Genomic DNA, 23,750 nt, shown 5'->3' on the forward strand with positions numbered 1-23,750 from the left:
ACAACCGAAGCAAGAGTTGTTCCTTAGAGGCGCTTTTTGGATGATGAAATGTCAGGGCCACTTTGTTGCAGCCCTACGAAGATGATTGTAAGGTTTTTCGTGATCCAAACCATGATATATAGGTAAAAAAACTAAAACGTTTGGCGGGGATACGAAAATCACCGACAATGTCCTCAAGTTTGATGCGGGGAAGAAGGTCCTTCCCTGTAATGCATATAGAAGTCCCGGCGGGGGCTTCTCGGTGGTGGAGGATCATCGGCCATAACGGCGAAGTTAATGGCGATGAAGGATCGTGATTAAGGTAATTATGAGAGAAGAAGAACAATTTTTAGGTGAGAACTTACGCAATTGCTTATGTATTTATTTTTTCGACGATACATTATGTTCAATTTCTTTAGTGGAACCGGACATTAATCTCATCCAAGTATAAAATTAGATCTAATTTCGTAAAGAATTTAGTAGTACTTTCGAATTTTATTATTAGCTTTAAGCATTAGAGTTGAACAACGCGTTGGCCTAATTTCTTTGCTAACATAGCGATGAAGCTTAGAATACGTGAGCATAAATCAACGGCCAGGTCACAAGAGAGATATGAGGGAGGCTTTCCGTGTGAGCACGGTTCTAATTAAGTAACCTCAATCTTTCAAGTTTCCTAGACACCGTTGGAATATGATTAAGATTTATGGAATTAAAATTTATGCAAAAGCGGTATTAATTTTTTTTTTTTTTTTTTTTTTTTTTTAAAGATTTATGCAAAGGTGAAAATACAAACATGCAAATACGATCTACTCATGCAATAGGTTGTGGATTTTGGAAGTAGAATGTGTTCCTTGGTAATAGGATTGCAAATACAACACTGCATATCATAATCACGTTTTGAAAAGAAACAGAGCAATCCATTAACCAAACCCACGTATCAAAGACCATTAATATTGAGTAGTTGAGAATGCTCCCAGTGACCCACGTCAGCCCCCTTTTCTCTCAGACTGACACATAAGATTTTACCTAAAAACATGAATTCTACGCTTTTTTTTTTGCGATTTCAATTGTTCGTAGCCCAAAATACATAAAAACCCAAAATGGATAAGTAGATAAAAACCTCTTTCTTAAATCTTATCTCCATTCTTAAACCCACGAAGTAAAGTGCCCAAATAACCCACGAAGTGAAATGCCCAAATATGGGCTTTTTCTTCACCTCTCTCAATTGCTTCTACTTGGTACCTTCAAAATTCCGGAACAATAACTGTACCAAATAATTTCGATGAGGCAAGTTTAAGTTTTTTTTTTGGAATTTCGGTTAAGTCATTTTTCTATTGATATATAAGAGAAAATAGTTGTATCAGCGACTTTTGTTGATTTACCTGGACCTCAATTAGAATGGGAGAAGATGGCATCGGCTTTTTGTACAGCGTCTTGATATTGACTAGGCGATTGATAATCTTTTATTTGTGTTTCTTTGGATATGGTACCATTGATTATGTGAGATTCTTTTATCGAATTTTATTTGTTATGTTTTTAATGTTTGAATGTTTGAATGTGCTATTGCTTATATATATATATATATATATATATATATATATATATATATATATATATATATATATATATATATGGGGGATCTGACAACGTAGTCTTGTAGCCACATTGTGGACCACAAACCGATCCACACCTTTCATCTCCCCATCAACCCAATGATCCTACGGACAACATGAGTAAATCAGAAAAACAAAAAGCGAAATTCGGAAAAACCAAAATTTCGTGAATTTTGAAAACAAAAAACGAAATCAGACATAAACGAAATGTTTACCTTCTTCTCCAATTAGTTCATCGTTGTGAAAACAAAATCTCCTCCAATTTCACCGATCTCTCTCCAAAATCTATAAAGGAGAAAGCGAAAACAAATCTATAAAGAGATTCATTTGAAAAGGCATAAGCAAGTGTGAAATATGCTTAGCAAGCATTAATGCAACACTTGATCTATTGCCAATGAGCATTCAAAAGCACACTAACCAAGTTTTCCACTCTGAAACCTTTAGGCTGAAAAGAACCCCTATTCGTTTCAAACCTTCCATTTTATCCACACCCATGAAAGGTACTAGTCGATTCAAACTTCCCCATTCTTAAGTCTCTTTGCTAAAGTCGAATTTTCGGAGGAACAAAACATGGGGAAGGAGAAGAAGAGGAAGAGAAAATGGAATATCGGGTTTTATCTATGGAGATTGATTGTCGCTTTGGCGTGATTTTTGCAGATTGATTACGTGTTTACTTGGGTGGTTACCGGGATTAGCGACCTACATTGTCCCCGAGAAATCCTTAAAAGAGTAGGAGAGGAATTGTGGGTTAGTGATGATTTGGCTGGAAAGTTAAGACTCTTGCAAAGAAATTTGGAGGGGCTTGTCAATGAGAAGGTTTCAAACTGCAAACTCTGTTGATTCTAGTTGGAGATTGATTCAGTACTATTTATTTCTTGTTAATTTGGAATTGATCAAAGTTTGTTGTGCTTTTTACTATTCACTTATATCATCGTTTTATCGAAATTGAATTTGACAAAATTTCAGATATATAAAGTATTGCGACAATATATAGTCGCCGATGGTCATTGTAATACCGACTTTTAGTTGGCGTCGGCCAATTGATTGTTTAACCTGATCTTTATTAGCTAAACAAATATGATAATGTTGGTGAAATGGAAATGCTACTTCGTTTTGTTTTGTTTAATGTAATGATACATTTGTTTTTTTTTTTTTTTTTTTTTTTTTTTTTTTTATGCAACTTTTAAATGGTTTTAGAGTATACATTATATGGTGTACACGCTTAACTGAAGCATTTAAAAGAAGTTTTCTTGGGTATGGCATGATATCCGGTGTTAGATTCTTACGCTACATCGAGGTCATTGTCATTGTTAGACCATCATTCATGTCGAAATTGTCCAACATGTATAACTTTTTTTATCATTATAATTTATCATAAGTTTATTCCTTTGAAGTAGTAAATCCTTTGTTTTCATGTAAAAGATGCATGAAGCAATCATGCGTGAGGATTCATCGAGTTTGAGGAAGGTATTGTTCTTCAAGAATTTAAGTAAAAGGCTTCAAACTTGGTGGACGGACTCTTTGCGGCCATCAATGGTGAAGGTGTGCGCAGGACCGGCCCGGAAAAGCCAGAGGGAATTGGACCATCAGGGGGTGTAGAGGCTGGCATTGATACGAGTGAGATCAGAGAGTCTTCTTAGTTTTGAGTGAAGTGAAGCTTATTGTTGGTGGAATTGGTGTCTGAAAATATATTAGCAGTTCTTGGATAGTGGCCGGACTGGCGCAATGTGATCACTACATGTAAAATTTTGCTGTATTTGGTGTCTTTGTGATGGAGCTGAAAATGGTTTGAAGAATAGCAAATGGAAGTGTATACTTGACAGGGAGAAATTGCTTATTTTCTACCAATGTCACTAGGCAAGAGGTGTGGTACAAGCTGTCCCTCTTTATTTTTAGGCGGGAACATCTGCTGTTGTGAATTGTAAACACGTGGTTAGCTAATGCGTCATCCCCGAAACTTGCTTCTTGATAGCAGAGGTTAACTTTTGCCAGTTTTGATTGTTGAAGCAACTTACAATTATGTTATTTTTATGTCCCTCATGACCCATGGAAGCATTATCTCTTGTTTACCAATGGCATCAAACAGGACCTTTGAGTCTCTCTTTACCGTTGGTTTGGGTGCTGGCATTATGAACTTGCTAAATTTAATTGCCAAGTCCGGAATCCATATCCAATAAGAGGTTCCAAGTAAGAAAAGGAGGGGAAACGGGAGTTGAATAGATGATGATGAAAGTGGAAGGTGGTGATCTTGACATCTTTCTTTGCCGCTTATTCTGATCTTGAGCCAACGTCGGTGCCCAAAAGTCAAGGACTAACCTTTTTCAGGTGCAAAAGATCCTATACCTTTTCTCGGCACATGGCCAAACCAAAGCTGAATGTACTACGGAATGGAGGGATGCATTCTAATAATCAAATAATACAAAATCAAAAACATATTGAGTGGAATTAGATCTCATAATTCATCGTATAAGAATCACTTTCGGAATGAACAAACTATACACCCGTCATTGCTAACTTTACCTTAATAACAATTTATTAACCAACTAGCAAATTATAACATCACTCTTTCCGGGAGAAAGACAAGTCAATTCATCCGGTTGAAATATCAAAGCACAAGAATAGATTACAACCTAGCAATATACAAAGCGAGGCTTTTCGTAAATGAAGTCGTACTTCTATTTTCTCCGGTAATCCTTAATGTCGTTCGGGCGAAGTTTTGGCAATGTTGAAGTTCCAACATTGTTGTAACGAAAGTTCTCACCTCGAGAAAACTAGCGACAAGGCAAAATTTTGACTCCTAATGCAGTTTTGTGGTCTGCTGATCACCTCCTCTACATTTGTCTTGGTGAAGGTCATGATTAGCCCCTCTTTTTACCCACTAGAGGAAATGATACCCTTTGTGGAGTTTTTTTTTCCGCTGCGGATCTGTCTTTTGTTCGGGGAGGGTTTTCATCACCCTACGTCATCTTCCTCTGTTTCTTTTTTGCACAGGGTCGATGCTTCTTTGGAATTACAAATTGGTAGTTTGGACTAATCAAGGTGTCCTCTTGGTGGGAGTGGGATTAGAACCTGCGATAGACTTCAAAAGTGGATTTTTGTTTGAATCCTTGCCGACTCAAGTAGGACCTAATGAAGCGGTAAGGCATGTTAGCATCTGCGGATGGAAAATAAGGATAAACAGGGAAGACCATATTAAAGTGAAAGAAAGTGCTATAAGCGGCACATTGCACATAATCAAACATGTAGCAAGAAAAACACCACAAGACAAAATATAAGGGAGGATGGAATGGTGTAAATCGTAATATATGTGAGATGAGGTGAAATGCCATTGTAACTAAATAGAGATCCTCTAGGCCATACCCAATTCTCGAGTGTACTTGTAAATCCTTTAGATTTGTTAATACAATACAAACACATGCATTTTTGCCAAAAGGAAAAACAATCACCCACTAGCATGCATGTAGAAACAACATGGAGAACAAAAGCAGGCACCCTTCTGATCATATGGACGATGACAAAAGAACTATAGGATATTTTTTCGAATAGTTGGCTAAAAAATGACAAGTAATTAAAATAATCCCTTGCATTTGTGATGAAAGAAAATACAACCAAACAAGCATGTATTTGCTAAACCCAAGACATGACCCTAATAGCATGTAACTTGTGTAGAATAATGCCACTTATAATGTTCATAATAATGATTATATAAGCAGCCTATGAAGCTAGATTATCAACATTTACAGTGACATCAAGGACATATCACATAGGTTTGATAGAGATTCTCACTTATTATTTAAAACTAGCAAATTCATAACAATCATATGTCCTCACAAAGCACATAACAATCATCATTATATAGAAGGGGGAACACAACAACACATTCCTTTACAAGCCTAACAATGAAAAAATGAAATACCTCATTGATAGCAAGCACTTGTCCATTGCTCTTCTTAACCTTCTTCAGCTTCCTCAAGAAATACCTATAAAACCAACCAAACCAAAACAACAAAACATATCAGATCATCAAAAAAAAAAAAAAAAAAATGATGATGATGATGATCATAGTTAGATTGGTTACCGAACTTGGATTTGGTACGAACTTCATTAGTAGCCCAAAGCTTCATCCTGAAAATCTTAGGGTGCTCCTCCGATTAGGTTGGAAGAGCTCTCCCCACCACGATCTTGATGAAACTGCCACAACACCATGAAACACCCATTTCTCAAAATGAAGAAAATAACATTACATGATAGAATGAAAGAAAAAAAAAAAACTACCCCTGAAGGTAACCATTTCCATACGAGTTTAGATACAACAAAACCTTGAATCACATAAAAGAAACTCCCAAACATAGATATATTAGACAATAAAACACAAAGATATTATGATATATGAAGAAACCTTCAGATCGGTCTCAATTTTGAAAATTTAGGTGTTTAAGATCGGTTGTGTGCATTCACTGTTGCATAAAAAGAACATACCATACCCAAGAACACCTATAATAGAAACAAAGAGAACTGTAAAAGGCTTACAAATATCGAGAAGAGGGAGGGAAATTCAAGTAAGAGAACACATGAAGCAAATTCACTACACTATAGTAATTAAACTACCCATTAAAGGAAGTACGAAAGAAAAATGATCATGTATTTACTCCTCTATTTAACGTCCACAAAGATATAGCGATGTAAGCGTGACGATGTTGATTATACTAGGACTGATTCCTAGAGTTATGTTGTGAGTGATTCTACTTTGTTAGAACTAGGATTTTAATTGGGATATGTGAACGAATTCACATGAATTCGATAATAAATTCTGAGTTAGCGGAGGATGCAACGATAACCATAGCAGTTTTTCCCCCACTTGAGTAAGTGAAAAAAGTATTACGCTTCATCAAGAAGACAAGTTCAATTGTTCTAGCAAGAGTAACGTAGTCTCAAAAAGAAATTTAAGTTCTAAACCAATATAGCATGCTAACCAGAGGATGTCTTATGCTTTCATATGGGTAATGAGAAAAAGTACATCAAAATTTTGAATAATAGTCCACCACCAAGCGGGTTCCCTAGTTCATAACAAGCTTGGATATTATAGTAGAGGTTAGCTTTTAACGAATAACACGGGGTGCTTCCTAGTTACCATCATAAGAAGAAATAAATTGATCACCATTTCGGTAATATTTTAAAGTTGCAAAATTAAAGATATTTGTCCTAGTGCATCACATGAAAAGAACAGATGGTAGATAAGATACACTTTATCTAATAACAAGAGAATCTAAGAACTTAGAAACAGATCGAGAGAATCTGAACCCGGTGCCGGGAAGCACATTCCTTAGAATAGTAATTTAAATTATACAAACAATAAAATACAACAAAGAAAGTAGTCCAAACCTCGGACCAAAAACCAAAAAGAGACAATTCAAGGCTCCAAATGAGTATCATTTTCCTATTGAATTTTGGAGAGAGGAGAAAAATTCTCGATCTAATTTTGGAGAAGAAGGTTGATCGATTTTTGTTTATTTCGTTTTATGTTTCTTAAAAAAATTTGTTTTTCGAAATTTAGCTAATTTCATTTTGGTAGCTGAGAATTGAGATGGTCCGTTGGATTGGAGATAGATCGGTGGTGTGCATTCACTGTGGCCAGAATATCCAAAATATGAGTCTTAACTGCTTGCTTTTTACCCTCAAAAGAGATGTTCAGGAGCTTTATTTATGGAAGAGAGAGGATGAGGTTGATAAAGCCATTGAGATTCCTACAAAGTCTTCAAGTGATACGTGTAACTTTGATACTAGCAAAGAAAGTCGGTGTAAACAAAAAAATGAAGCTATCATATGGAAAGTGGTCCCAACAAAGGTGAGGCATCAAAATTTTCAAAGCGAAAATGCTAAATTAGTTTTGGTGAAGCTTATAGTTTTCTAATTAAAATTATTTTTTTCTTGATGAAGGTACAAGAATGCAGAGGTGAAGATGTTGGATATCTTGAAGGCAAATGGAGCTGTTCTTGGGAAGCCAATTTACACCGGCAGTAATCGAGGATGGAGGCTCGGAATTACATTGGGGATACTGGGCTTCTTGACCACATATTGAAACATATGTCTGATAAGGTGGCACCTAATCTAGAATCTGAATCATTACTTTGCCTTTCCAACGGCTCCCTCTTGCTGGTTCCGAAAATGACTAAGAATCTGGTGTGCCTGCGTGTAAACAGAATCAGAATCGCACTTCATTAGTACGAAGAGAAATTACAAGAAACGCTAGACCGACACCGAAATGAGAGGTTCCCGCATATCACCCCTCAATACATGAGCACTTCCATGGATAGCCCAATCAAGTATGCAAAACACTACTATTTATGTGTTGAGAATAAAACTCCTACCAATACACATTGTTCCAGAAACAAAGGTTTCTCTGACATATTATGTTGCAAGCAAGATTATCTTAATAGTTGTCTTTGATAGCTCTATCACCATTTAATATTTGTATATATACGTTATGAAGTTTCATAGTCTACATTTTGATATATTTTTCTGCTAATAAACTCTATTTGTTTATACACTCACATATCAGAGAAAAAGAATGTAAAGATTTATATTAAAGTAACAGGGTTAGGAATGCATACTTTCTCTTTTGTTGTAGGTGTACCACATTGAGACAATGCAACAAGAGGTGGCACAGCCCCTTCTTGAAGAACTAAGGTACATAACTTCTGGCTATTAAAGCATAGTTGCAATAAGATAGACGCAACATTTTCCTTTCCCCACTGTGATCCTGTTTCTAGAACTTCAACAAGTAATGGGATGCCACCTTAACGAGTTATTGCTGAGCGCCCCTCTGGAATTGTTGACAGGTTGGCAAGAAGAGCGACACATTTGTCAATCATTCCTACGTCGGGATCCATCAGCTCAATAAGGTGCTTCACTGCCCCTGCATGAAATATGGATAGATTGAACAAAGCAGTAGCAACATCTTTCTTCCCCCTAAGGGTTCCTGATTCTAGGAGATCAACTAAGGCCTTGACTGCAGCAGAACGACCGATCTTCATTTTGTACTCTTCCAATACATAGAGGTTGAACAAAGTAGCGACGCCATTCCCTTTTGCTCCTGCATTTCCTGACTTAAGAACATGGATTAGTGGCTCTCTTGCTCCTACTTCTGCAATCATGTTCTTATTGTTTTCATTAATAGATAGGTTCAACAGAGTAGTGACAGCGTGCTCTTGGGTCAGCTTCTCTACTGAATATAGCAATGAAATAAGTGGTGGAATAGCACCACAATGAGCAATAATTACGCGATTATCCATATTGTGCTTGGCGAGAAGCCATAATTCTGCTGCAGCAAATGTGGTCAAATCATCAAATCCTGAGTCAGAAAATGAAAGAGAGAGGCTTCTCTGATGGTTACTTCAGGACAAGGTATTGTTTCTACTTATTTTATATTACATTGCATAACATCATTAATCGCGGAAGAGTCTTTGCTCACCAATATATCATCTTCAGCCTTGAAATGTGAAATGGAATACCCTTCTGGCCTGTTTAATTGGATGGATGACTGTATACAAAATACTATCATAATCGTGGTTTTTAACTATAATGGCATTTCAGTTTTAAATCTCATATTGAGGAACAGGCATTCTATGCATAAACTTAGATTGCAATAGAAGTTATTTGCTTAGGCTTAAATATATAATATTTCAAATCTACTCTACTGATTCCGGGTATAAGTTCATTCTTTTTTACTCAATTAATACCATTTTATGGAAATCTATTGATGCATGCTACAAGGAGTGCTAATTGGAATGTTTTAGATCATGGATTGAATGTATGTCTATGAGGAGCTTTTTTTTTATTTACCTATTTTAAATAAGACAAATGAAGTTGACATGAAATTTCACCTCCTTAAAAGTGTGGCAGTATGAAAGACACAACTAGACGCTTTCTATGGTACCAATTTGCAAACAAGAGAAGGAACTATAACTAAATTGGCCTTCAATTGTCTCAGCCGTTATGGTTGTTAGAATTGAGATATAGAAAAATTGAGGATAAAATGAATATGGACTTATTGACTGGACCATAAATGAATGTAAATAAGGCCTTTACAATTTTGAAAATATCTCTTTGGTTGTGATACTTTTATATATATTGGTGAAAAAAATATAGGTGGGGTGCATTATTTGATATGGGTCACTTCCTTAGTAATGGGAAGTTTCTAGCGTGCTTATATATTGATCTAACATCATTAATCGCGGAAGAGTCTTTGCTCACCAATATATCATCTTCAGCCTTGAAATGTGAAATGGAATACCCTTCTGGCCTGTTTAATTGGATGGATGACTGTATACAAAATACTATCATAATCGTGGTTTTTAACTATAAAGGTATTTCAGTTTTAAATCTCATACTGAGGAACAGGTATTCTATGCATAAACTTAGATTGCAATAGAAGTTATTTGCTTGATATGGGTCACTTCCTTAGTAATGGTAGTTTTGTAGCGTGCTTATATATTGATCTTATTAGGTAGTATACAATAAGAATCATGATCATAATCCGGCATATATATCTTAAGTGACTAGGATGGTCAAGACATGGTTGGAAGTTAATTACTTTAGAGAGAGTTTTTGCCATGAGAGATGGATCTATGCAAAATTAAGTTTAGGTGCATCTGAACGCTTTAGATTGGAATCCATGCTTTGCCAATTCAGTGTTGAAATTCAAGAGCAATTCTCAATTTGTAGATTGGTCCAGACTTTAGAACCGATAAAGTCGTAAGGTTAAAGGTAGAACTTTTATGTTTAGCTCATAGTGTTGCCAAAGATTACGGTAACCTAAAAAATCACATAGAATATGTTAAGAAGTGCATGTACCCAACTCATATTAAGTTCTAATGTGCAACCTTGAGTGTACACCTTTCTTTTTGTTGATGGAGGACTCTCACGTGAGTAATAAGTTCTTGATTTTGTGGATATATCTTGATGATGATGGTATATGTAGATTATTGGTGTAAATTTGCAGCCTTTATCTTTGTAATGTTCTCGATATTTTAGTTTTGTTTATAGATCTATTTCTTTTTCATATACATGACTCTGTGCATCACACCTCATTTTTTATTATTAATGCTTCAAAGATCTTACTACAGTCAACTGGATCAAGTAGCTATAACCACCACTTCCTAAAGCTGAGGTACTGAAAGATATCAAATTTTAATGAAGTGTGAGTGTCTGTTCAACAATTTAACTTATTCTTACTTTTTATAGATGTTCACCAGGTACATCTATCATTTATTTATAAAATACACTCGCATCCCACATACACGACTACTTCAAAGAACCACATTATCCTAACGGCTAATTGGTATGACACCCCTAACTCTGAAGCATCAAGCAAGCAATTTTTTCACACAAGATTACAATAGATTATTCACGATATCTAGAACAAAGGTTTTGAAGCACATTAGTAGTAGACATATTTTAGGTAGTAGGGTATATAGATTTATGTAGATGAATTTTGAACTGAGATGCACTTTTTTTTTTGTTCCACATAATATGTCGTGGGAAGAATTTATTAAGAATGGAAATTCATGAAGGTATTAACATGATGGATGTCGCACAGTGTTATAGACAGACAATCTTGAATGGGAATGTCTTAAAAAACATTCATGAGAAGTGCAATGGAAATCACGTAGCTATGAACTCTTATCCGTACGAATAATTTTATAGTTTTGTTAAATTTTTAAATTTGTAAAAGTGGACAGCTTTCACAGAAACTCTTATGCTGAAACTTCTCAATTTCAAGTTGATTACCCCGAACACTACCCTATGGAGCACCGCCAAGTGACTGATTGCTCTTTGTTGAGCTCTTTGATTTTCTGATTCATAACTTAGTCATGGTTCTGAATAACCCATTTTGTCGTCTTTCTGACAAAGCTCGACTCTTTGAATATAGTTTTGCTCATAGCGATTGAGAAATATATGTATAGCTTCATCTTTTTTCAATCTTAAACTTTCTTTGCCATGAGACTTACTTCAAGGTGCATACTTTGCAGCCTCACAAATCTAAAGAGTCCTTGATTGAGATACCTCTACTCTAGAAAATATGATTAGCCTAGCTTATACTAAAACCTTTGTATCTTGACTTTCAGCTTTGTAAGTGAGCACATAGTGAATCTTGAAGAGATTGACATGGAGTACAATGAATTGGCTCTTGGATCAGGCATTGAGAGTTGGAGCCAAGTGCCAACACTGGGGTGCACCTCTTCTTTCATTCTTGATCTAGCAGACGTGGTGATTGAAGCTATGTCTCTCGCAATAGTCATTTCTCCTGGAAATTCACCCAAAAAAGTATTTTAGAAGAATCAGACACTGACAGTGAGATATGTCTTGAAACTATTTTGGTCTTCAATCTTAGCATTTTTTTTTATTTCCAAAATTGACCTCTACCTTCAAGAACTAAAGAACAGAACCACATCCTTATATATTCTACGATTTACAGAAAGTTATCACTTGAGTGTCATGTGTTATGTAGCTTGAGGAAAAGAATTCCTTTCGATTGTAGGTGTTTGTTCCAAATGTGTAAGCAAAAATCTCTCCGTGCTCTTAATTAGTATGTTTCACTTTAATTGATTGGTAACTTAATCTCCTGCATCATGTGCTAGAATTAGGACGATTGTCGGTATTAATAATTATTATTGGTTAATTATGGTAATTAACAATTGGATGGTTCATAAGATAGAATTTCATGAAACTCCACAATTTTAGATTTAAATGACTATGGCTGTATTGTAATTGTTAATAGTTTGATAAAAGTAAAATCAATTCATTGTGAACTATCAATGTAGCAGGCTCGGCCACAGGCGGGCTAATTGGCTAGTCAAAGACCATTAATACTGAGTAGTGGATAATGCTCCTAATGACCCACGTCAGCTCCCCTTTTTTCTCTGAGACTGACACATCAAATTTTTCATAAAAAAAGGAATTCTATGCCCTTTTTTGCCAATTTCAATTGTTCGTGACCCAAAATAGATAAACTCTTTTTTCAATTCTACAAACTCCCAACTCTCGAAAAAAAAAATTCATCTCTTCAAACCCTTTCTCTTATTTTTCTCTTCTTCCAAAATTAACTAAGAATGATAGAGCACTTCCAAATCACTTGCAGTGAAAACAAAATACTTTTTTATTAAGATGTCACACAAAAATACTACACGGTCACCAGGCAAGAGAGAAGCAAGTACGTCACAAACAGCAACTTTCTTCATCTGCTCTCTTGAAACACCATTTTCATTGATCACACGACCAATGAGGCTTGGTTTATATTCTTTACACTCCAAAATTGTTTTCACCATGATCATGCATTGAATCTGGAACTGTTCAAAAGATTCTATTTCTTGCTCAGGATTTGTGATACGGGCCAAACAGAAGTCCATAACAGGTCGAAGAACACATTCATCTCCAAAAGAATAGGGATGCCTGCCCTGTACTGAAACTAAAACCTTCACCAACTTGGTACATAACCTCTTTGTGAAGTCACAAAATTTATGATGCCTCTCCAGAAAAGATGAATAGTATGGAAGAAATAATTGGATGGCATTCAAGAGCACTGGACAGACTTCCTTGACCGGACGGACCTCCTGCATAGATTTGGCATCACTCTGAAATCCTGAAATAATCAGTTGCCTTACTACCTTCAAACAAAACAGCCACCTCTCACATGTTAGATAGAGATCATCTTGATGTTCAACAGGAGCATTTGATGCAAAGCTCTGGGTAAGTGCAGAGAAAGCACTCAGTATTGCCTGCCAATCATTCTGGTGAAGTCCCTTGGCCTGATTTTATCCCTTGGTATGATTGCATCCTTTGGTCTGCTTGCAGAAGGATTAGCTTTGAAGAGTTACATGGATGCCTTTTCAAAACGGATTTATAGAACTATATGTGATGACTGATGAAGGATTATGGCATAAAAGGATCTTGGACAAGACTATATTGCTTTGAGGACTATGACTATCCATATTATTTCAAGTCATTTGTCCCTTTGAAGAATGGTGAGCTCTTACTGGAAGAAGGTGGCTATAGTGGCGCAAGCCTTCTGTGAAGTAATCCTTTTAAAAAGAAAGAAGGTATCGTGTTTTTCCTGACTGTTCTTATCCTTCCATAGTAGCTACTTAAGTAAAAACAATTATCTCAATTGCTTCGATTATGAGGGCTACAACTAGCAAAGGAATTTAGGATGAAGAGGAGGCAAGAAGAAGCAAAAGAACTAGGATCGAAAGTTTATTATCATTAAGGATCAGACCTCAGGGCAATGTTTGAATGATCATGCGGTGATGGTTTATTTAGCTAATTCGATAAAGAGTCTGAGCGTCGTTATTGACAACAACGAAGTAGAAAAATAGATATTTCGGCATTGTTATTTCGCTCTTTACTGGAATAAGTGGGAGGATATCTCAGCGAAATTCCTCTGATCTAGAGTAAGACGCTTTGAAGACAGCTCCTTCAGAGTTCGGTAGAGAACCATAAAAATCCTGTGAGATGTAAGAACATCGGCTGACTGAAGCTGTTGTGCTAAGACTGAAAAGAGCTCTGGCCATTCTCTTGGATAATCAACGCGAGCAATTTTTGAAATAAGAACGGCTACCATATTTTAATCACTGTTTGGTTGATTATTAAGAGTTGGTTCCCTCATATAATAAGTTTTAAGTTATACAAAACTGTTGATTTTTGCTTTTGTAGGATTTGAGTGTCGTAAGACTGTTGGCTGAGAACACGTATGATATAGCGTATGGCGCACTGAGCTCAATGGAAGGAGAAGTTGTCTCTTTAGCAGCTCGCTTATGGTGGTACCGAGGAGAAGGTGACAGATTCGATTATGGTTTTGAGGCCGGATGGAGGATTGGCCGAAAGACATGACAACCATCTATGAATGTGCTATACGAGAAGTGTTGTGTCTTGGTCGAAAGAGGGTTCATTTAAAGTGTCAAGAAGGAGGCTTGGATTGATGAGTAGAACTCGAGAAAAGAAATTCTTTGCTCATTGAGATTGAGTTGTTTGCAGTTATTCGATGCTTCATTCTTGCAAAGGGCGACCGCAGAAGTCACCTCACCGCTTATTCTTTTGCCGGGTAAAATATAAATATACATAGGAAGGTTGTAATTATTAAAAGTCATTTTGACAATTACCTTAATGTTAGATTGTCAGAAACAAAGATTATCCTATTCATTTAACAATTAATCTAGGAATTTAGAAGTGGTAAATGACATGAGATGAGGGACACCTAACTTATTCATCTGAAGTGAAAAATGGCCTAAGGTATTATCTGAATTTTAATAATTAAGCAAATGAAGAGTTTGTTGCAGGAGATTGGCTTCAGAATGAGCAAAAGGTTGTTGATTATGACATAAAGAATGGCTCAATCATCAGTGTCTTTCTGGATTCAGGATTCCGAACAAAAATACATGTAAAGATGTTGCAGACTGGGAAGCCAATAACACTTGATGTGGATATGAGGGACACAGTCCTTACTATCAAGCATAGGATACAGAACAAGGAGGGTATCTCTGTTGGCCAACAAGAGCTTTTCTACTTAGGAGAAGAACTGGATGATGGTCGAACGATTGCAAGTTATAACATTGAGGGAGGGTCAACAATTTATGCAGTCTTTCGTTTGGGAGATACAATGCTAATATCGGTTACTACTGAAAAAAATAGAACTTTTAGTCTTAAAGTGAAAAAAAATGGTTTACGGTTTGAATGTCAAGTTCCCGATTGAAAGCATGGTGGGGATCCCAATTGGCAAAACGAAACTCCGGCTTGACAAGGTTGGAGAATGATATGACTTTAGCAAACTTACATTTTTCAGAAGGACAGACATTGAATTTGAGGAGTGACAGCATGCAAATATTCATTAGGGTGCCTTCAGGTAAATTGATTAATTACAGAGTGGATGGATCTTATACCGTTCAAAATGTGCAAGAAATGATTGAAGAGTAGGAGGGAATACATATAAGGTCGCAAAGGCTCATCTACGGTGCGATGCAGTTTGAGCCTTCACGCAGTTTGGACGACTACAATATTAAGGAAGACGCCACAATTCATTTGGTTCTTCGTCTATGTGGGTGTTAGATAAAGATAATTGTTAATCTTCTGGTTGAATTAGTTGATTTGATAGAAGGTATTGTACGTTTTAGCATATTGTTCTTATTGCTTAGAAGCTTTTTAGAATTTTATTTCTATGCAATTTAAAAGTTGGGTCTTTGCTTTTGGGGTTTTAATTGTGTGTGTGTTTTTTTTTATAGTTAAACTTTGGTATTTGGACTCAAGTTTTAGTAGATTGTTTAATTTCTTTGACACTCATAGGCCACATTATTAGCATGGCTTTCAAAAAGTAAAAAAATTACATAATAAGCAATTAGTGTTGTAATATATTATGAGGCTTCAAATGGGGTATATAACGGTGCATTTAGATTGATTGTTTTATTCAGTTTTTTTTTATAATGGATCGCTTCTGAGTGCTACTCTTCTCAACCATGCCTAAATCCTTAGAAAGAGAATTTTGGAAACAACTATGGCAGCCGTGTAGCTAGAACCACGATAAGATATACTCAGTTGATAATTAGTTTAATTGGATTGAGGGAGTATTGAACATTGCTGATAATCAGGTTCTTTGTAATTATAAATTAGAGTGCCATCAACTGGATGTTCCTAATTAGTATTCCCATTACCATATGATTCTCCAGCCTCATAAGGTATAAACATATTGATGTAAGAATGATATTTTTATCCTTTAAGTGAAACTGATTTATTAGCATCTTAAAAGGATAGACTATAACTCCCTATATCGATCAATAGTACACGGTATTGCCTGAGATCATAAAATATGATAGCTATAAATATATCAGTGGAGAGATTTATCTATATTGATAGTCTTGATGAAGATAAATGGAGAATTTGCGTGAATTTGAGGAATTACATTTTTTTTTTTTTTTTTTTTTTTGAATTGTGGGTTGGTAGAACAAAAGAGACATAATTCTATGTTACTCCATTTTTATTTTTTTTTTATAATTTTAGGATATAAAGGGGTTCAAGGTTCCTCCTTAGATTGCGCTTTTCATCTCATTTAGAAATGTATGGAACCCCTATCCAACATTATTTAATTTTCTATTTTCAAGTGAATTTGAAGTAAAAATTTTAGATGACTTCTCATTTCCAAGGCAAATATAGCTATTCTAACATAAATTACTATTTGGTCATGGGGACAAAGACTAAGTTTGAACTTGGATATTTTCATGTCGAGGCAGGATTCAAGGTTCCTCCTTAGATTGTGTTTTCATTTCATTTAGTGATGTATGCAACTCCTGTCCGACAAAATGTAATCTTCTATTTCCAAATGAATTTCCATGAAAATTTTCGGAGCAACTTATAATTTCGGAAAATACAACTATTCCAACAATTATGATTATTGTTTCATGTCGCGTGGGCGTGCCACTTGTATAATTTGAACTTAGCCTTACACACTCTCTCAATGCCTATTCGATCGGTGTCATTCGATCTTCAACCTCACCACCCACCAAATAAAGTTCTTCCCCATGGTAAGTTCTTCCTCAAGGTAAGATAATCACTTTTGCTTGAGATATATTATTATACGTTTTTACAACTCTTAAGATCTGTGCTTTTAAAGATAATCACTTTGTTGGGTGGTTATATAACGTTTTCCAAGTATATCGAATTGTTAAAGATTTGTTGCCCAAGGTTTACGTCTCTGTCATGAAGGTCAATTTCCAATTAGTAGAGCTCCTGTTATTTGGTTTAATTTGTTCTTATTATGGAATCAAAAGGTTTTCTTCATCTCTTCAATTCCCTATAAAAGTATATGTCAAAATGTGGCCCTTATTTTCTTCATTTCATTGTGTTATTTAGGACAATAATACTTCCAAAAAAATTAGAAAAACATAAACCCATCAAACAAAGTATATATATATATATATATATATCGGTTTGTCTAGAGTGCCACTCTTATAGTGACACTCTTATCTCACACTTTTTCTGGTCCCTCAGATCTCAAGATGAGATGACCAGATCTAATTTTGATAAAAACTCGAAATTTTGAAATTTCAGAAACTAAAAATGAGGATAAAAACGTCTTTTACATATCATCTTCTCAAAAAAAAAAAAAAACAGATTTACAAATAATGGTTATGCAGGTTATTTGATTTACGGTAAAAAGTGAAATTTGAGTGTGCGGTTGAGTCGTCTTTCATACCAGATCACGAGGCATTCTATCGGCATTTAACAAGGAAAGAGGAGGTACAACAGGATTGGTTTTTGGGTACAACAAGTTATTTGATTTTTTTTGGTTTTGTTTTTGGGTTTCAACTTGTTTTACTTGCGACATCATTCCCAATTAAGGTTGCCGTGATTTGAATCCCTTGATAACGTGGACAATGGGCTCTAATAGCACCATGGTTTGAAAGGCAAAAGAAGGAACTTGATTTGAACACGAGAGGCCAATCTTCTAATGGCGGATGGGTGGTATATGGTGTTTTACATAGGTGTATACGCAATTGCAACTCTTTGAGGGTTTGCTTCTTCACATTCTTCCACTTATCTTGGTTTGGATAAATTTTCTTGAAGGAATCCATGTTCAATGGAGAATTCAGAGCAACAACGAGGATCATATGCTCCCGCTATCAAAGTTCTTGAAAGATATTGGGAACAATTCTTCACTCAAACATAGTAAAACTGTTTTCTTTGTATTTCTTGTGATTCGATTACTTTTGTTTATGAATACATGGTGAATGCTTAGACCGATGGTTACACAAAAGAAAAGAGAATCAATATTTTCAGATTGTTAACCATGTTCTCTTGGATTGGCCTACAAGGTTGCATATTTGGAGTTGCTCAAGGTCTTTGCTACATGCATCATGGATTTCTCGATCCATCATTCATTGTGATGTGAAATCGAGCAATATCTTGTTGGATGCCAACTTTAATGCTACGATTGCAGACTTTGGATTGGCAAAGATGTTGGTTAAGCATGGGGAGTCGGATACAATGTCTGCGGTGCGTTTAACTCTTACGGATACATTCGCCCGGTGAGTCTTATTTGAGTACATTTCTATATTTTATAACATACTTAAAAGTTGGAAAATCGGCTAAAACTGCGGTTGGTTGATTGAATTTTTTACACTTACACAACCAAGGTGAATGATATCTAATGTCTAATGATTAAAACTGAAATTTGGCGGGCATGGAGGGTGTGATATCGGTGTTTAGGAGCGGGGACATTGCGATTGCATACAAAAGTTGGGATTTTTAGGTCTTATATTGGAACGGGGGCAAAGTGACTCGAGTAGCCATGAAGACAAACAAAGCGTCTCCAATGACTAAAATAATCTAGCGAGGCCTTGTGAGCTTCTTTGCAAGCCTTATTTGACCACAGTGTCTTTCGGTGATGAAATCGGTGTGGCTTGTTGAATTGCTGCGAGGCCTTGTGATTTGAGTTCTTGGTGCTTGGACCACTTCGGAGATTGGCTAGTAGCAAGCGGCCTTTACAAGTTGCAAAAACTCATTGGCCTTGAGAAATGAATTCCTTTTCAATTGTAAAATGAAATCCCATAATAGTATTGATAGAAGGACATCGTGTGCGAGAATTTACTTGTAAAGAATTTGGGTGGTATAAGTTTCTCAATAACCCCGGTTTTCGAAACAATGTCTATAATATTGACAATTCACTAGTGATTTGATTTTGTGGAATTAGTAGGGATTTTATGAGAGAGATACAAATAAAGGAAGAGGATGCACGAAACTTCAAAACTTAGTAACAATAATTCATTAGAGTTGTCAAACTTATTACCGATGGAAAACTAATATTACGATATGCGATGGTGTGTTCAATCGGAATCAATGGAATGACCTTAAACTTGTCGAGAGCTACTTTCGAGAGAAAGTTAGTATTGTAACATTAGCCAATGCATATGAAATCAACAATCAACCTGTCATATTGATGACAAATGATGCAATTCAACAATTGATAGTAGTGTCTCTCAAAATTCTTGTCAACCCTCATAAGCCGTTATAGTTCTCATAATATAACATCAAGACAACAGAAAAATATAACATCAAGACAACATAAATGGCCATGCCGTTTGGACTTTGAACTTGCAAAAAAATGGCGTGTCTGTTTGGACTTTGTCCCAAATGGCAAACACCGTTTGTCCTTAGTAAGAACCACCGTTTGGTACTATTCTAAGCGGTTTATCGTTTGGACTTTGAACTTAAAAATGCGTGTCCGTTTGGACTTAGTCCCCAAGCGGCATGGCCCACCGTTGGCCTTAGTAAAGGATAGACTATAAGCGGCATGGCCACCCGTTGGCCTTAGTACCAAGCGGCATGGCCACACCGTTTGGTACTAAGGCCAAGCGGTCAATGGCCATGCCGTTTGGTACTAAGGCCAAGCGGTGTGGCCATGCCGTTTGGGACTAAGTCCAAACGAACCATTTTTTTAAAGTTCAAAGTCCAACAACATAGCCACCGTTGGCCTTGATACCAAGCGGTGTGGCCATGCGTTTTGGGACTAAGGACAAGCGGTAATGGGCATGCCGTTTGGGACAAAGTCCAAACAGAACCGCCATTTTTTACAAGTTCAAAGTCAAGCGGCATGGCCATTTATGTTGTCTTGATGTTATATTTTTTCTGTTGTCTTGATGTTATATTATGAGAACTATAACGGCTTATGAATTAATTTTTTTGAGAGACACTACTACTATTTTTATTGTCTTGACCGTTGGACTAGGTCCCAAGCGGTGTGGCCATGTCATTTGGGACTAAGTCAAGCGGTATGGCCACACGGTGGAGAACCGTCATTTTTTTATCAAGTTCAAATGATGCTAGTACCATAGTTAAGAGTGGCAAGTCTCCAAGTTTTCAACAAAGATCTCCAATACAATGAGGATGGACATGGCTTTGGGTGGAATCGTATTCGTTAGCTGCACTCAAGACCTCCAAATCAAGTGCAACGCTATGGATAGTCGGATCAAGATGGGAGATGTAAAAATAGTTGCGCCGCCCTAATAGTCTCAATTTACTTGGGGGGAGACATATTAGCAGATTTTGGTGTAAGAATGTAAGATTACAAGTTGGCGACACTTTTTTGTATGAAAGGACCCCATGGTTATATAAATGGGGTTAGAGACCAGTCTAAGAAAATATCACTTAACCGGAAAATACTCTTTCCGGCCTACAAGCACTTTCTTGACTTCGTTGACATACATATATATGGTCCGCACAACCAAAAGTTTACAAGCAACTACACCTCACAAAAAGTACAAATAACCCTTGTAAAAGAAAACAAATGAAAAACTGAATAAAGATGCACATCACAAGATTAAATATCAACCAAATTTAATGCCCATTGAGAGAATCAAAATCAACGGAAGCACAATACTCTTTAACATAAAATAGTTTCCATTTTCCTCACAAAATTAAATAGAACAATCTTAGTTTAACAAGTAAAAACATTCCCCATTAAACTAAGGTACTAAAGACACTAACTAGCTCGGGACACCTTTAACATGAACTTCACCCGGCCCATGGGGAATTCAACCTAAGCTACCAAAGTCTTTTGGTGGATTCCTTTGCACAAAGAAAGAAAAAAAAAAGCATCGATGATGAGCTAGACAAGCATCTAAAACAGATTTTATATAAGTAAGAAACTAACGTGAAAGATAGCATCATAAAAGAAGAGCTCGATATCATAGCACTAGATACCATTTCAATAAAATCAGAAAAGCCAAAAAGAGGTTTGATGGGGTGTTATAATTGAGAAAATACATGGGAAGCGGGATCTTATAATCGAGAACCACCTTCCCATAAAATCAGGAAAATGTCCTACCTACAAGTCATGGTCTATAAAGAACCAACAACAACAAATGAAGCAAGACTTTTTAAGTTTTAGCATTCAAGAACCAACAACAACGAATGAAGCAAGACTTCTAACATTCAAGAACCAACTTATTATAATTCATTATACATTGAACAATTATGAAAAATACAAAACGCATGCAAGCACCATTTTGGTAACTTATGGATTAAGACCTAAATCTACAATTATTAAACATAAATATATCATTGCCTTTGAGCATAACCACGGACTTAATTAAAACAATAGGCAAATGAGCGATAAGCAAATAAGTTAGCATAAAGGGAGGAACACCAAGTTTCACATTAAAATACAATCATTTCTTAGAAGTTAGAACTTAAGACACTACATACCATATTCTAATAACCCGAGAGGCATTGACATAGAACCAAGTGATTTTTGGTAGGAAGCTTAAACCTAAAATGCATTGAACCGGAATGTATAGGTTTATATTGATTTTATTGTCTACTCTTTAAGCGTGAAGCGAGAGACATGCATCAAGCCGCCGGATCTCTAATTTTGCAACCATAAACCCAAACTTCACCAATTATTTCTCAAAACATTGAGTTCATATAAAATATGAATCATTTGACATCAATACTAATAAGTGCATACAACAACTGTATATAACTAAACAATGTGTGCGAGTCCACTCACTATTTCAAATGAGGGAAGCTTCTTGGTCCTCTTGTAGTGCGAGTGAGCTTATGAATCCTGCTCTCAACCAAAATCAGCCTAAACTTTTGTCCTTATCCTTCTGTTCCTCTCCAAATGCTTATGGATAGCAAGCGGCTTCTTAATCAAAATGGTACAGATCTTGCCGGGAATTTTAGGTGCAAGCCCTACAACCCCACAATATAAAGCAACCATTTTTAAAACTAAAATACAAAAAACAAGTGAATAAATAAATAGAAAACAAAATGGATTAGTGGTGGGACTTGAGAATATGCAAGATCTTTAGCACGAGTAACACTTTTGACTGGCGATCTTGTGATAATCGAAGAAGCACACCGATTTGAGATGGTGGTAAACTCTTCTTAGCAAACTTACGGATGTTATCCAAAACCGAGAAAACATTATAAAAAATAAAAAGGATGAATAAATATTATAAAATAGATTTGAGGTTTTATTGCTTACATCTTGAGATTGGACTTTGCTTTGGTGAGTTTCTCTTGTATGCCAAACCGTATGCTTCATCGAAGAGATCTAGTTATAAAAAGCTTAGATCGAAAATTTCTTGTGTGTTCATAAGCGAGATCTAGTTATAAGAAGCTTAGATCGAAAATTGAAACTTTCGAGGACCTGAATAATGTGGCTGAATAATGTTCTTGTTGATAAGAAAATTGATTAATTGTTTGGTAAACAATTTTTCTAGATTCGAAAATTTCAGTGGAGAAGAGGGCGACCGTGAGAGATGATCAAACATTTATTTTTTAGGAAATACTTTAAAATCTTGAAATATCGGATATTTGAGTGAATTAGAATGATCTAGAGAAGAGAAAGGGACGAGAAGAAGTGTGAGATAAGGGTGTCACTATAAGAGTGGCAAACAAACCGATATATATATATATATATATATATATATATATATATATATATATATATATTTTAAGCAGTGAATGCTATCAATATACATATATTATTTATTCAAGTGGATTTTAGGTTTTTGAGTCATTAGCTATCTATGTAGCAAGTCCGGCCATAGGCCGGGCCAAATGGCTAGTATATACCAATAACTGGGAAATATTTGATTAAACTCACTATAATTGAGCTTGTAAGAAGTTGTTGACAATAGATGGTCGTCAAAAACTTGGTGATCAACCAAATAAAAATCATCTACCACAGTGGAGAATAGAACACAAGGTGACATGCTTTGCAGTGCTCTAAAGTAATGCATCTTCGTGAAATCACGGTTACATATTGCATTAAACCAGGACTTGCATACAAAACGACAACAACAGAGCGACCTAAGTGGTAACCTTAATAAGATTTCAAGCGTAACATCACTTGGAAAATTCCAATCGTTAGTTGAACTTGCTGCTGCTCTTCTCTTCTCTCTCAACCTCCTTTGTTTGAAAAAATTTATTGTTACTTTGTTAGACATAGTAGATTACTAGTCGTAGTTCTTGCACATGCAAAAATCCTTCCAAACCACACACGGCGGCGGTATTAATAATAAATATAAGTATCTTTATTTTGTAGAGAGTGGAATGTTGCAAGGCCCAACCCAGGTTGGAGGCCCATGGTCCAATAAACCCAAGATT

The 23,750-nt window shown here is 35.9% G+C and overlaps 1 pseudogene; it reads right to left on the bottom strand.

The window, feature by feature from the left end:
* Positions 1–7,715: 7,715 nt before the first annotated feature.
* On the bottom strand, positions 7,716–13,210 carry LOC147512356 (U-box domain-containing protein 4-like; annotated as a pseudogene).
* Between the last annotated feature and the right edge of the window lie 10,540 nt (positions 13,211–23,750).

Source organism: Coptis chinensis, chromosome 3 (assembly GCF_015680905.1).
Source record: "Coptis chinensis isolate HL-2020 chromosome 3, ASM1568090v1, whole genome shotgun sequence".
Taxonomy (NCBI): domain Eukaryota; kingdom Viridiplantae; phylum Streptophyta; class Magnoliopsida; order Ranunculales; family Ranunculaceae; genus Coptis; species Coptis chinensis.